We start from the raw sequence: 16,214 nt of genomic DNA on the forward strand, positions 1-16,214 counted from the left end.
TTGTTGCTATTAATTGCATCTTTCCCATCCTACTGTTATCACAGACTTTGTGGAATGTACTGTACATTTAAGTAGGTTTCTCTTAAAATCCGTCCCGTCATTTCAACCTGCTAAGTTTGTTAGTTCCTTAAAAGCATGAATACCATAGTCACCTTTTGTTCCTAGGAGAATGCCTCGCAAATATTACAGATTCGTGGTGAAACGCATAAAACGCAGTGCCTCAGCAACCACAATGCCGACTCCTGAACCTTGTTTAGTCTCCTTTGTTTCTGTGTGCACGCGTTTTCCTGCAGGGCAGGTGGTTAGGTTTATTTCCGGTGGAGGCCCTGGGGCGGGGGGCGCTGACCCCAGGCCCTCACGCTGCTGCGCACGTGCTCCACCGCCGCACTACACCTGCCTCCCCCCACCCCCAATTTGGTTTTTATGGACTTAGAAAGGCTGTAGGCTTGAAGACACCTTGTGATTTCCAAATGACCTGCTCATGTGGAAACTAAAGGCAGATTTATCCCCTGGCTGGTGGCCTGGGAGGGTTACCTCAGCCACCTTGTCTGTGAAGTGAAGGGTTGACTTGGTGGCCTGCGAGTTTCCTTCCATTTCTAACAATCCAGTTACTGCAATTCAGGACAATTTGCTTCAGTAGGACTGCGATCCCGTGGAGACAGCCGTCAGTGGCTGTGCGGCCCTGTGTACCTCTGTGTTAGGGGTCTCACTCTGCATCTGTCGAGATGATGTGATGGGGTCAATGTCCAAAATGTGTAAAGAACTGACACAGCTTAGCAACAACAAAATGACCCAGTTAAAAAATGGGCAGAGGACCTGAATAGACATTTCTCCAGAGACATCCAGATGGCGGGCAGACCCATGAGAAGATGCTCAACATCACTAGTTATCAGGGAAACGCAAGTCAAAGCCACAGTGGGATACCATGTCACACCTGCAAAAATGGCTGCTGTTAAAAAGCCAAGAAGTAGCAAGTGTTGGTGAGGATGTGGAGAAAAGGAAACACTCGTGCACCATTGGTGGGAATGCAAGTTGATGGAGCCGCTGTGGAAAACAATACTGGAGATTCCCCCCAAATTAAGACTAGAACTACCACATGGATCCAGGATACTCTGGACCTCTATCCAGAGAATGTGAAAACACTAATTTGAAAAGTTACGTGTGTCCCCATGTTCTTTGCAACATCGCTTACAAGAGCTAAGATATGGAAACAAACTAAGCGCTCATCGACTGATAAATGGATAAGGAAGATGTGGTGTGCATATATACAATGGAACATTTTTCATCCATAAAAAAGAGAAGTCTTGCTGCTTGTGACAATGTGGATGGACCTGGAGAGCATTCTACTAAGTGAAATAAGCCAGATGGAGAAAGACAAACACCACGCGATTTCCCTTGTGTGAGGAGTCGAGAAACACCAACAAGCAAACAAAAAGCCAACAGAATAAGTGAACAACCCGAACCAAACAAAAACAAATGCACAGTTACAGGGGGCCGAGCAGTGGTCACAGAGGGGAGGGGGGCCAGCGCATGGTGATGGATGGACACTAAGCTTTTGGTGAGGAACACACCGTGGTGTCCACCAAAGTCGGAATATAGTATTATACATGTAAAACTTATAGTGTTGTGAACCAGTAAAAAATAAATAAAAAATAGTAATTTCACTTTCCTGGTCAAAGATTCCTACACAGCAGGGCTCTTCCTGGGAATAAGCCCCATATCTGTGTTTCTGGAAAGGTCACAAAACAGCTCCTCCTCTACGAACGCTCCTGTGGGACATTCAGGCCTCAATGTGAGTGTGACAATCCCACAGAGACTGAGAAGATAGACGGGGTGCTGCGGGCCATTTAGACATTGGGGTTTTCTATCTTTAATTCCCAGAAAAATAATATTTTGGTAATTTTTAAAAAAGAATATCTATCTATCTATCTATCTATCTATCTATCTATCTATCTATCTATCTATCTATCTATCATCTATCTCTTCTGTTTATCTGTGTACCTGTCTGTCTATCTCTTTTGTTTATCTGTCTGTCTATCTATCTGTCTATCTACCTACCACCCACCTACATGCCTAGTTCTCTATGTGCACGTGCATCTGAGCAGCGTGATGTGCTGGATGCAGGGCTCCAGACAGACTGGGGGGAAAAGATGATGCTGGACATTAAATCAAGTCTAGGTTTTGATGAATATCGTAGACTGGAATTCACATTTCTGAGCTGAGACAGTGTTGTGCCTTAAAGTGACCATGGGGCTGGCTGCTCCCTCCGAGCGAGCAGACACTTCCCCAGCATGTTATTTCTCTATAATGAGCCTTGTGTGCCCACGTTGCTTCTGTTTCCGGCATTCTTCAGTCTTTCCATCTGGTATTATTTCCCTTCAGCCTCAAGACCTTCCTTTATAATTTGTTATAGAGCATGTCTGTGTATGTAATAAACTATCTCAGTTTTTAAAAAATTTTTTTATTTATTTAATTACATTGTCTTTTGGGGGGAGGTAATTACGTTTACTTTAATTTTATTTTTATTTATTTTTAATGGCGGTACTGGGGATCGAACCCAAGACCTCCTGCATGTTAAGTATGCGCTCTACCACTGAGCTACACCCTACTCCCTCAAGCATTTTTTTAAAATAAGTTTAATTAGCCTTAATTTTAAAAGACGATTTTCACTAGACATATAATTCTAGATCAGTAAATTTTTAAAAAATATTTTAAGATGTCTTTCTATTGTCTTCCAGCTTATTTCTGATGAAAAGGTTGTGGTAATTCTTATCTTCGTTCTTCTGTGTATAATCTGAGTTTTTCTTTGGCTGCTGTTAAGTTTTTTTCTTCATCATTAGTTTTTTAGCAATTTGATTGTAAGGTACTTTGACAGGGTTGGAATTTCCTCTCTGCACGCATAGTTAATATTCAACAAGCTCAAGGGAATGCTTATAAGGGTTTTTTGAAATTCTTTTTCTGCGTTGCTCCCTACTTGCTCCTCTGCAAATCCCAGGCAGCCTCGCACCACCGGGTTCCCACCGCCTCTTCTCGGCCCAGCGAGACCACCATGCACGCACGAGCCCCTCCTCAGGCTGCAGCCGGAAACTCAGAAGCTCGAGCGGTGCTGGTTCTCAGTGCCTTTTATTCTCCCCTGGAGCGAGTCCTGAGCTGTTTGTTGTCCAGTACTTGAAAACAGTTCTTTCATGTATTTTTTTTTTTCAAATTTTCAGTTGTTTACTTTGGGAGAGCAAGTCCAGTACCAGTTACTCCAGCATGACTGGCAGTTCTACTGTTCTGATTTGTTCATTTTTCCAACAAAATTGTATCAGTTTTAGGTTTGCAGATACTAACTACTATGTACAAAATAGACGAACAACAAGGTTCTACTGTATCGCACAGGGAACTAGACGCAATGTCTTGTAGTAACTTACAATGGGAAAGAGTATGCAAAGGGATATGTGTCTGTATGTAGATGAGGGTGAGACATTGTGCTGTGCACCAGAAACTGATGCAGCATTGCAAACTGACTACAATTCAATAAAATAAATTATAAAAATATATTAGTTTTTAAGTAGAAAAAAATCACAATTTGGTATATACATATATATGCATAGATACACTTAATGAACAATCTGTTGCTCTTTTACCATAAGGAAAAAGGAAATTATTTTTTTCTCATCTCTGTATCCCGGATCTTATCACTAGATCCTTTCTTGCCGTAACACCTGTCAGCCGGGGCAGAAGGGCCCACAGGGCTGCCCTCTACCAGGGAGCAGGCGGGTTTTCAGAAACAGCCAACCTGAGCTATAAGGTGATGTCAGCAAACAGCCCACGATGCGCAGTGCTTTGACAGCACAGAGCTATGGTTTCCTTTGTTTTGTGAAACTTAATACTCTTTATTTTTCAGAATTTACCTTAATTTCAGTAGAAGTGAAGGGTGAACTGGTGACCCTGAAAGCTCTTTCTTCACCTGCACTTGGCGAAGGATTAGGAACAAAGTGTTGGAAAGGTTTTGCTAAGTTTGAAGACGTTCTTTGTGCAAACCGGTAACCACACCTGCTTGCTCCGGGCCTGATGGGGTCGTGAGGAGGGGTCTGGGGATGCCCTCCCTCGGCCCCGAGTGAGCGGCACCTCGCTGCCTGCCCGTCCACCGTCCCGGGTGCCTGCCGGGAGGCGCACGTGCAGGTGCCGGTGCGGCCCCGGTTCACACCTCCTGCACTGCGTGGGAGACCTGTTTGCAGGGACTGGGTAGAGCCTGTGCCCCATGACGTGCGGTTTTCCCTCACCTCCTCCACCTGCTTCCGTGGGCTGAGGAGGATCCCCGCCTGCCTCTTTCACGCCGCACTGGCCATCCTGTTGGGGCTGGAGGACAGGATAGTTATTGTGTTGGAAAGAAAACATTGATTGCAGGCCACACCCACGGTCCTCTCTGGGGCAGTGTGGGCTTCGTCTGTGCAGGACACCTCGAGGCCACGTCTCTCTGCCCACGGAGAACCGGGAGTGTGGGGCCCACGTCTGCCTGGCCAGACACCCAGGGGTGAGTGACCCGGGCCCCTCTGGCCCCTCCAGGGGCTCTGACTGAGGCACATGTATGTGCACACACACAAAGCACAAGCACGCACACATGCTCACACGTGCATAAGTGCATGCATGTACAAGCACACACGTGCACACACATGAACGCACGCATACAGATGTGCACAGACGTACACCCAGGCACACTGAGGTACGGGGCACTCGGGAGGGTGGCAGATCAGTTGGGCAGAAGGACGTCGGAGGAGTGGGGGAAGGGTTTGCCTGCTTCCCTGAGCAGGGACTGCGGGGCACCAGGGCAGGGCTGCAGGGACAGTGGGCTGCCCCCCCTAGGACGTGCTCGGCCCTGGGTCCGGGTCCAGGTCCGGGGGCGGGGCCCGCGTCCGCACCTGCCTCCCTCCCCCCAGGGAGCTGTGGGCACTTGGGGCCACCCACCCGCCGGACCTTTGAGACAGGAAGCAGGCTGTGGGTGTGAGCTGTTACTTAGCATTACACGTAAGAGTGATTATTTTTAGTGATTGCGCCTAGGGAGGTACCACTTAAATGCATTCTTTTACTTAATTTTTAGAACCCCCTCTGACAAGGGGGTGTTTTTGTGTCCACTGAGTGGAGGGGTCCGGAGCATGGCCGAGGCTGGGTGCGGCAGGGGACGCAGCTGTGGGACGCCCGTCTGGGCCCGGGCAGCCGGCGGTGGGGATGCGCTGGGGACCCGGCGGCCGCGGGCGGGGCGGGAGGCGGGGCGGGTCTGGAGCAGGAGCAAAGGCCTGAAGTTAGGGGACGCGTTCAGGGAGCAAACGGTGCTTTCCACGACCTCCTGCAGCGCTGGCTCTGGTGTCTGCCTGCAAAGCCAACGTGCTCTTTGATGAGAAGCAAGATCACTTAAGGTTTCTGTAACTTCCTTTTTTTTTCACGGAAAAAGAAAATAAATACAAGTATTGTTATTCCCACCCTCTCCAGGAATGCGGGCTGGGCTAGTTAAACATTGGAAGTTTATTTGAGCAGAGGGATCTGTTAAAGTGGAGAATTACTTTTATTTTTTAAAGGAGCTGCTGAACTTTAGAAACAAAATATCAAAGTGTGTGTGGTCAGAGTGGCTGGGGGAGCACCTGGTCCCCATCAGGTGTGGCAGGGTCCGTCTGTGCACGGTCCTTTCTCATGGGCCAGGGAGGGGACAGGTGAGCCCTGACTTGGGGACCTGATCGTCCACTCCAGGAAAGTCCTTCTTGGAAACACAAGCACAGGCAGCCTTCCCTAACCTGTCCTGCTCTCTTCAGCTGAGGAAGCCTTAAAACATGAATCTACCTGAAAAAGATACATTTTATGAGCGATTTTTTTTTAAGACAAAAAATATTCAAGGCCCCAAGGAAAAGAATCCTTAGATCCTTACCAGCCAGTGTGAATTGCTACCACCATTTTTGGAAGGAAAGCTTGCAACGGACTGTGTGTTAAGGTGAGAAAAAGCCACTGTTGCACATCTACGGACATAAACAAAACAAGAAGACAGCCTCCAGAAGGGGAGAAAGTATCCGCAAATGACATGACCGACAAGGGACAAATTCCCAAAACACACAAACAGCTCCTACAGCTTAGTGTTGAAGAAAGAGCAGCCCCGTCAAGGACAGGCAGAAAACCGAAACAGACATCGCTCCAAAGACGGCATCCAGGTGGCCAATGGGCACACGAAGAGATGCTCAGCATCACTGATTATGAGAGAAATGCAAACCAAAGCTACAGTGAGGTACCACCTCACCCCAGTCAGAACGGCCATCGTTCAAAAGTCCACAAATGACAAATGCTGGAGAGGCTGTGGAGAAAGGGGAACCCTCCTTCACTGCTGGTGGGAATGCAGTTTGGTGCAGCCACTGTGGAAAACAGTGTGGAGATTCTTTAAAAACTAGAATTAGACTTACCACATGATCCAGCAACCCCACTCACCCCTGGGCCTGTATCTGGAGGGGACTCTAATTCAAAAAGACACCTGCACCCCAATGTTCACAGCAGCAGTACTTACAATAGCCAAGACATGGAAGCAACCTAAGTGTCCATCTACAGACGAGTGGATAAAAAAGATGTGGTATATTCATATATATACGTAAACACACATGCAATGCCATAAAAAAATAAAATACTGCCATTTGCAGCAACATGGATGGACCTAGAGATTATCCTATTAAGTTGAAGTAAGTCAGACAAAGAAAGACAAATATCATAAGAAGTTGCCTATATGTGAAATCTAAAAAAAAAGATACAAATTTTATTTACAAACCAGATATAGGCTCATGGACATAGAGAACAAGCTGTGGTTACCAGGGGAGAAAGGGGAGGAGGAACATTAGTTTGGGGTTAACAGACGCACACTACTGTGTAGAAAACAGATAAACAACAAGGACCTGCTGTCCAGCACAGGGAACTGTATTCAGTTTCTTGTAATGAGCTGTAATGGAACAGAATCTGAAAAAACACACACGTATGCACGTATGTGCATGACTGAATCACTTTGCTGTACACTTGAGACTAACATTGTAAATCAACTACACTTCAGTAAACAGTAAGAATTCTGTACGTGTATAAAAGAAATGCCCGTCCTTTTTGACTTGCCAATCCCACTTCTGGGAATTTATCCCACAGAATGAAAGCACTGGTGTGGAAGCACCAGAACACAAAGATTATTTTCAGAAATTAAAGTCATAAAAAAAGACAGGTGACAGACCTGAATGCTCATCGACCGGACAGAGTTGAATAAATTATTCCAAGTCCACTATGGAATATTACACATCTATCAAAAGTATTGAATCAGTGACATCCAATTTGATTTGAAGGAGCGTCCAGTGTTTGGTGAAAGAAAGCAAGTTCTGTTTATCTTTTTTGTTCCCATGTCCTGGATTAGTAAGGTGAAAGCCAGTCACTGACTTGAGATCTTTCATTTTTAAGATACAGGTGTTCAGTACAACACATTTCCCTGCTTCCCGCCTTGGTCACGTCTCACAAAGTTTGATGATTTCATTTTCATTCAGGCCATCAGATTTTCCTTTTCTGCCAGTTTTATTGAGCGGTCACTGACATCTAACATTGCAACTGTCCCAGGTGTGCAGTTCTCTGTGCATATTGCAAAATGATCGCCACCATAAGCCTAGTGAACATCAGTCACCACGCAGTTACAGATTTTGTGATGAGAATTTTTAAGATTTAATCTCTTTGCAACTTCCAAGTATGCAAGACAGTATCATTAACTGCAGTCCCCACACTGTACCTGACGTCCCCAGAACTTACTTATTTTGTTACTGGATGTTCCTACCTTTGCTGTCTTTATCCATTTCACCACCCTCTACCCCTGCTTCTGGCAACCAAAAACCTGTTCTCTGTTTCTGTGAGTTTGATTTTTTCAGATTTCACATATAAGCCATGTCACACGGCATTGGTCTTTCTCTGTCTGACTTATTTCACTGAGCATAATGTTCTCACGGTCCAACCATGTTGTCGCAAATGGCAGGATTTCCTTCTTTTTATGGCTAAATAATAGTCCACTGTTTGTATATACTGTATTTTCTTTATCCATCCATCCACGTGTGGACACCGAGTTGTTTCCGTATCTGGACCGTCATGGACAACGCTGCGGAGGACGTGGGTGCAGGTGCCTTCCAGCCACATCTCTTCAGAAACTTCTGCTGTACCCTCCCTCCCTCCTCGCCTTCGCGGGTTCTACTCACGTTTGTCTTAGGTGGTGGCCTGAAGCTGTCCCACCACTCACTGACATACGTTATTATTTAAAGTTATTTCTCCTTTCTGTTCCGTTTTTGGTAGTTTCGGTTGCTCTGCCTCGCATTTGACTTCTCTTTGCAGTGTCAGGTCTCCTGCTAACCCTGTCCGGTGTATTTTTCACCTCCACACTGCAGGGTTCACCCCTAGCGGTTTGACGCAGGCGGTTTCTGTGATGCCTTCCGTGTCCCCGGTTAGTTTCTTGCACACGTGGAGCAGTCTCAGGACCCGCTTTCACGCCCGCGCCTGCTGATGCCGCGCCCGTGCCAGCGCTGCGTCCGCTGAGACTGACCGGCGTGCGCCTCGTTCCGCCTTTGCTGTCCTGCCTCTCTGATTGGGTGCCAGACGTCACAAATTCGCCTTGCTGGGCACTGGGTGTCTTTATATTCCTGCAGATATTCTTGAACTCTGTTTTGAGACACAGCTCTGTTACTTGGAGACAGCTTGATCCTTTCAGGTTTTGCCTTTAGTGCTTGTCAGACAAGGCCAGGGCCACAAAGGGCTAGTTCTCCCCTACGACCCAGGCAAAATCCTTCTGAGCCCTCCGCCCCGTGTCCCTCTCTGGCTGGCACCTTCCAGCTCTGTGCGGCTCCAGTCACTCTTCCTGCCAGTGCTTCCCAGCCATTCTTTCCCCGGCCCCACACATGTCCTCACGTGGACGTGCTGATGCTGCTCTGCTGCAGACCCGAGGGGCACCCGCCCCGTGTCTGGGTTGATTGTTGGTTCTGCGCTCTCTCTCTGTCTGCCTCTCAGTCTGATACCCTCTGCCTGAATCCCAGCTGCCTTGTTCTCCTGTACTCTCACCTCCAGCCCTTCCACGTAAGGAATCCTGCAGGCTTTTCCTGGGCCTCCCTTCCTACACGTGGCCTGGAAACCCTCTCACTCAGTGATCAAGGGCAAGTGTAGGGCTCACATCATTTGTTCCTCAGCTCTCAGGGCTACTGCGTTACTGCTTTAAGTCCAGTTCTAAAACTGTTCACTTTTCTTTTGAATATTTTATCTATTCTTACCTTTGATTTTTTTTCAGGCAGGACGGAAAATCTGCTCTGTCTTACCCCATTTTTTCTAGATTGGATACCCTACAATTTTTTTTCTTTGTATATTGACTTTGTATCCAAAAACCTTGCTGAACACTTTAATAATCATATTTTTTAAAAATTGAAGCACTAAGAAATGGAAAGGTATCCCATGATCATGGATTGGAGGAATTAATATTGTTAAAATGTCCATACTACCGAATGCATCTACAGATTAATGCAACTCCTATCCAGATTCCAATGACATTTTTTACAAAAGTGGAAAAAGTAATCCTAAAATTTATATGGAACCATAAAAGACCCTGAATAACCAAAACAATCCTGAGAAAGAAGGTCACAGTGGGAGTGTGTCCCACTTCCTGGTTTCAAGCTCTAGTATAGGGCTGACAGAATAACAGACACCTAGATCAACGGAACAGAACTGAGCCCAGAAACAAACTCACGCATTTCTGCTCGGCTAATGTTTGACAAGGGAGCTAAGAATACTCAGTGGAGAAAAGACGGTCTCTTCAATAAATGGTGTTGGGAAAATTGGATATTCACATGTAAGAGTGAAACTAGACCCCAATCTTACCTAGTTCACGAAAATTAACTCAAAGTGGATTGGAGCTTCAAATGTAAGACCTGAAACCATAAAACTCCTGGAAGAAAACATACGAAAAAATTTCCTTGACATGGGTCTTGACAATGATTTTTTGAATATGATACCTCAAGTATGAGTATCAAAAAAAAAAAACAAGTGGAACTACATCAAACTAAAAAGCTTTTGAAACAGTCAACAAAATAAGAAGGCAAACTATGGAATGGGAAAAATATTTGCAAACCATATATGTAAAAAAGGATTCATTAATATCCAAAATATATAAAGAACGCATACAACAACAATAGCAAAAAGTAAAATAACTCAATTAAAAATGGGCAAAGGACTTGAACAGGTATTTTTCCAAAGCAGATATATAAACGGTCAATGGTTACATGAAAACGTGCTTAATCATCAGGGAAATGCTAATCAAAACCACAATAAGATACCATTTCACACCATCATCAAAAAGATAAGAGATAACAAATGCTGGGGAGGAGAAGGAGAAAAGGAAAGCTGGCGTACTGTTGGTGGGAATATAGATTGACATACCCACATGAAAAATAGCATGGAGGTTCCTCAAAAAATTAAACTTTGAACTACTGTATGATCCAGGAATCCTACTACTGGGCATAATGCCTGAAGGAGACAAAACCACTACCGTGATGAGATATGTGCACCCACATGTTCACAGCAGCACGATTTACAACAGCCAAGCATGGAAACGAAGTAAGTGTCCATCAGCAGATGACTGGGTAAGAAGATGGCACGCACACACACAGTGAGGTGTGTGTTCAGCCATTAGATTAATCCTGCTGTTCGTGACAACACAGACGGACCTGGAAGGCACCACGCTCAGAGAAATAAGTCAGACAGAGAGAGACAAATGCTATGTGATCTCATTTATACGTAGAATCAAAAAAGAGAAGAGCAGATTTGCGGCTACCGGGGTGGTGGTGGGGGGCCGGGAATTGGATGACGGCAGCCGCAAGGCGCAGACTCCCGGTCGTAAGACAGAAGTACTAGGGGTGTCGTGTGAAGCGATGACAGTAGTTAGCCCTGCTGGGAGATAACGCTGGAAAGTGGTAAGGAAAGTAGACCCTGAGGGTTCTCACCACAAGGGGAAATATTTTTATCTTTTCCTTTTATCATTTCTGTATGAGATGATGGATGTTAACTAAACTTATTATGGCAATAATTTCACGATATATGTAAGTCAAATCATTATGCTCTTCACCTTAAACTTACACAGCGTCGTATGCCAATTATTTCTCAATAAAACTGGAAAAAACATTTGGATTTTCTATGTGGATACACATAGTGATTGTAAATTAGACAGTTTCATTTTTTCCCTTTCATTCTTTTATTTCTTTCTTCTTTCTTTTTTTTCTGTTTTGACTAGAGGCCTCATAGTCTTGTCATGAATACTTTCAATATTTCTCTTTTAGTTTTTTTTTTACCTCTTAAACTTACCTTTTTCTTATTTGAGTACACCTGCTGTGCAGTATTATATAAGTTACAGGTATACAATATGTTCATTCATAGTTTTCAAAGATTATACTCCATTTATAATTATTATAAAATATATAATAGTTTTTAACACCTTTATTGTGGTATGGTTCTTGTACCTTAAACTACACATATTTCAGCTACAATTGTTTTTAATTTAACTTTTTATACACTAAAAAAGCTACTTTCTACTCCCAGTTGAAAAGGTTTTTTTAAAAAATCGTGAGTTAAATTTTATTGAGTGATTTTTATTCATTTGTGGAGATAACCATACGTTTATTCTGTTTCAATTTCATAACGTGGTAGCTATGAAAAGATTTTTTTTGTGAAACCATCCCGGCAGTGCTGGAATAAACTCAGATTCATCTTGGTATATTTTTTATCTGCATTGCTGGATTTAGTTTACTAATACTTGGTTTAGGATTTTTGCAGATAGATTTATGAGTGTGACTGGCCTATAACTTCATATCTTTTTTTTTATTAGCTTCATAAAATATGTGGTAGTTCACTCTGCCTTCCCTGCTCTCCGGACGGTTTGGATTTAGTGGCTTCTTGACAATTGCTTAGACTTTGTTCATAAGTCAGTCTGAGGGTAGCGTTTCTTTTCGCTTTTGTTTTATTTATTAAGTTTTCGGAGGGGATATGTATTATGCAGTTTGTCCAATTTAATTTACTAAGTCTATTTAGTTTTTCTATTTCAGTCTGTTTTGGTAAATTGTATATTTTAGGAAATTGTCCATCTTATCTAAGGTTTCAAAATTATCAACATTAGTATTTTAAAAATATGTGCTGTATCTGTAAAAATGCCCCAAACTTTGGTCACTTGACCTTTCCTTGTTTTGATTCCTACTGCTCATTGTTTTTGGCTTTTTTCCATCTCTCATGATTACTAGGCCTTATTTCATTAATTTTTCAAAGGTTCTACATCTTGTTGATCTTTCTTATTGCATTATTTTCCCCTTTATTATTAATTTAGCAATATTATTGTCTTATATTTTTGCTGATATTCAGTAATTGTCCATGTTAATTCCTTTCTGGAAATTAGAAGCATTCAAGCCTTGGACGTTCACTCTATGTGCTGCTTCAGTAGCACATACTTACTTGACGTATAGTAGCTTTTAGCAGTTTTCAGACTTCTGGGTCCTTTTTTCCACTCTGGTATGTTCATCATTTTGAGTTCTAGTCCATCCTCAGCGAGGACGGACCTGCGGCAAGCCTGTGCATATGGCGAGAACGTGTCCACCGAGGAACCCTTGTGGCTGCTTTTCCAGGAGACCCAGACTGATCAGAGACCTTTATGTTGTTTTTATGACTTTTCCAGCTTAAAAGGTTTCAGATCACTCAGATAGTTTCGAGTTTTTGTTTTACTTTTAAAACTTTTCTTATCACAAAACAGTAAATATCTATTTAGAAATTAGAAAACTAAGGAGAAAAGATAAGAAAAAGAAAACATCTTATTTCTATCACCCTGAGGTTACCACTGTTAACACCTCAGCATATATATTCTAGGTCTTTTTTTCTCCTTCCTATCTCTCTGTGAAATAAAATTCATATTTTACGGCAAGCCAGGAAAAATGTAAACATGTGAACTTCTCTCCCTTTGACCTCCCCCCCACCGCCTGTGCACTGTGGGCCTGCGTCCTGCATCACCAAACCTGCCCCATCGGCGTGAGCACCTGCTCAGCCATGAAGAGCAGCGCTCTCCGAGCATCAACAGGACGGCTCCTTAGAAGACAAGCTTCCTTCTTGACCTTGTCAGGGGTCACATGACCACCTGGATTCTGTGAACTGGCAATAATACGTCATTTGAAGCACAGCCCTCTGCCTCTAAAACCCTACGTAGCTGCACCTGGACTTCTAAGCCCGGAACAGTCCTCAGAGAGTTCTGAGATGCTCTTCCTGGGTTACAATCCTCAAATTTTGGCTTGAATAAAATTTTTTATTTCTTTCTTAGATTGAATGATTAATTTTTCGTCAACATGCCTATACTCCTAATATGCATTCTCTCTCTTTACTTACTAAATTGAGAATGTATTATAATAAAGCTTATTATAATAATAATATAGTATGTTATTATATGTATTATATAATTATATGATATTAGTATATTTTACTATATATTTATTATAATATATAATTTGTTATAATTATAGCATATAATATATAATAAAATGACATAATATATGTCATATAATGTTTATTGTATACATAATAAGTTTTCTCAGTTAATTATCTCCACCTCTCACCTAAATTTCATTTTCATCTTGTCATATACAATACCCATCTCAAATTTTCCCAGTTGTCCCAAAACGTTAGCTGCAGTTGGTGTGTTTAAAGGAGACCTCACCCAGAGCCATGAACTGCATCTGGAGAGTGCAGCCTTGAGTACATATTAATGTTAAATTGTCCTCATTTGCTTTCGAACGTCTCCAGCTTCACTGGGATGCATCAGACACGCACACAGAGTCGCTGAGGACACACCACAGGCCGTGTGGCTTCCTGGTGCATCGGACCCAGAGGCACCGCATGTCCCGATCGTTGAAGACGCTGAGGGTGACTTGAGATCAGTTAAGACGGTGATTGTCTGAGGTTTTCATTGTAAAATTATGCTTTGTCAAAGTATAATTTTCCCAAAGTTAAAAACATGACTCTTACAAATACAAGGGGAGTATGTGACGAGGATTTATCTCACTCATTAATAAGGGAACGAAAAGTACGGTAACCTTGCTTCAGAGGATTATGGGAAAGACAGAAGTAGTTATAGTCACTGAAAGAAATAATGTTCTAGTGAGATTGCTAAATTAGCTACAAGGCAGATTCATGTCTCGTTGGACGATGAAAGTGTAAACTTTGCGGTTATCTCTTCTACCAGAGAGACATCATTTGCATCTGTACCAGACAAAACTCATTTGCATTGAATCAATTTTCTGCAGCTTAACATGCGCTGCAGAGTTGTAAAGTATCCTAGTCAATAGTAAATCAGGAGTCTTAAAAAAGTAAATAAACCTAATTATCTCCCCCAAAATAAAAAAATACAAAAAAATTGTAAATTATGAGTCAACGAAGACACATAGCCCTGGAGACTTGGCTGACCCTGCCGTGGACAGGTACACGAGGCTAAGGTGACTGACAGGACGTGTGGTCAGCTGTGCATCTATCCAAGTTTGGGGGTTTTTTTCTTAACTTTCCTCCTCACCTCGACCCTGCCATTTGACTCGCAAGTAGTTTGTGTGGTGTTACTCTCTGGATTACTGATTCCTTAAATCATAAACTTAATGGTTTTGTCAACAATTGATCCTTGTTTGAATCAATGATTTCAATAGTGCTGTGGAAAGCTGACCATCTACATCCCTTTACATTATCGGCCGGCATTTCTTCTGTGAAGAACTTCCCCTTGTCAAGTGTGGCTATTGGTTATTAGGTTAAATAGTAAACATCGGAGCCCCAGTCCCGGGTGGAAACAGGTCTGTAGTGATGAATTCTCAGGGGAGCGTTTTTCCCACATCAGCACCATGGAAAGAGGCAGACTTCGTCTGCCAACTCCCTTTGCCAAAAAGGATTTTGTTTTTTCTTCATGTGCTTTTTTACTGAGGGAAACCCTTTGAAGGTCCCACCTTTATGTTAGGGTTTCGGTTTTTTATTAAAAATTTTTTTTTCTTTAATTTGGGAGGAGGTAATTAGGGTTACTTATTTATGTCTTTTTTAACAGAGGTGCTGACACTTCAACCCAGGACCTCCTGCGTGCTGAGCGCTCTACCACTGAGCTACACCCTCCCCTGGGGTTTTGGTTCTCAACATCCTAGAGCCCTGAGAACCCGAAGCCCTGGTCCGGTGGTAGCAAACCCTGCCCCCCAGCTGCCGCAGCTGGACCTCCCTCTCTGGTTTCCAGTCTCTTGTATTCCTGACCTCTGTGGACTTCCCTTGCGACACACTTAAAACAATGATTGATACACTTTATTCAGAATTTCTTGGTGTTACTATGTAGTATGCTCATCTTATTTTATCCACAATCTTTTGGAAAGGGAAGCTTCTACTCAGGTTTTTCAGATATTTTTCTCTGCCTTTAAGGTTTACTGGATAAATGGCCTTTCTTGGAGGACCGACTAGCCCACTGGCCAGGTGACCTAAATTCTCTCGGCTTCCCTGAGAGATGAGGACCTGTCCTGTAGCATCACCATTTGGTGGCCACCCTGTAATGATAATTATACAGAGATATATGGAGATATAATCTGGTCGTCCTGTAATTACAGGACTTTATGGGCTTTTGCGCTTTGGAAGGCTCCGTGTTGAAGATACATTTGCTGTCCCGCCTACTCCTCCCAGCCTGACAAGCTACGGACTGATGTTCCCACTTTCCAAATGGGGGAAACGAGGCACGCAGGTTGGTTTGCTCCGAGGGAGCTCACATAATAAACGTCAGAGCTGGGCTGGGGCCGGGTCTGCGGACCCGCGAAAGCACTGCTTCCGTCTGCTTCACTAAGACAGACTCATATGTAAGTACGGATGTGACTGATGTTTGATCTACATTCAACTAAAATGCATCTAACCCCGCGTAACAGGCCCTCTGCCGTCTCCCCTGGGACCCTCACACAGCCCCGGGGACGGGTGGACGACTCCGGGTCTACAGGTGAGTCACTCATTCACCCCCAGCCACAGAGGTGGTAAACCACGCTTTCCCCTTCCTCACGTACCAAGTCTACTTTTTACTGAAAAACAGCCTCCCACGAGACATTCAGACTGATCTTTGCTCTGACCTGAGGCACTCACGTCTGCGTAGCGTGGTGTCATTTCACTGCCCAAAACTCAGGGTTCAAGTT

This window comes from Camelus bactrianus, chromosome 8 (genome assembly GCF_048773025.1).
Source record: "Camelus bactrianus isolate YW-2024 breed Bactrian camel chromosome 8, ASM4877302v1, whole genome shotgun sequence".
In the NCBI taxonomy this organism is placed as follows: domain Eukaryota; kingdom Metazoa; phylum Chordata; class Mammalia; order Artiodactyla; family Camelidae; genus Camelus; species Camelus bactrianus.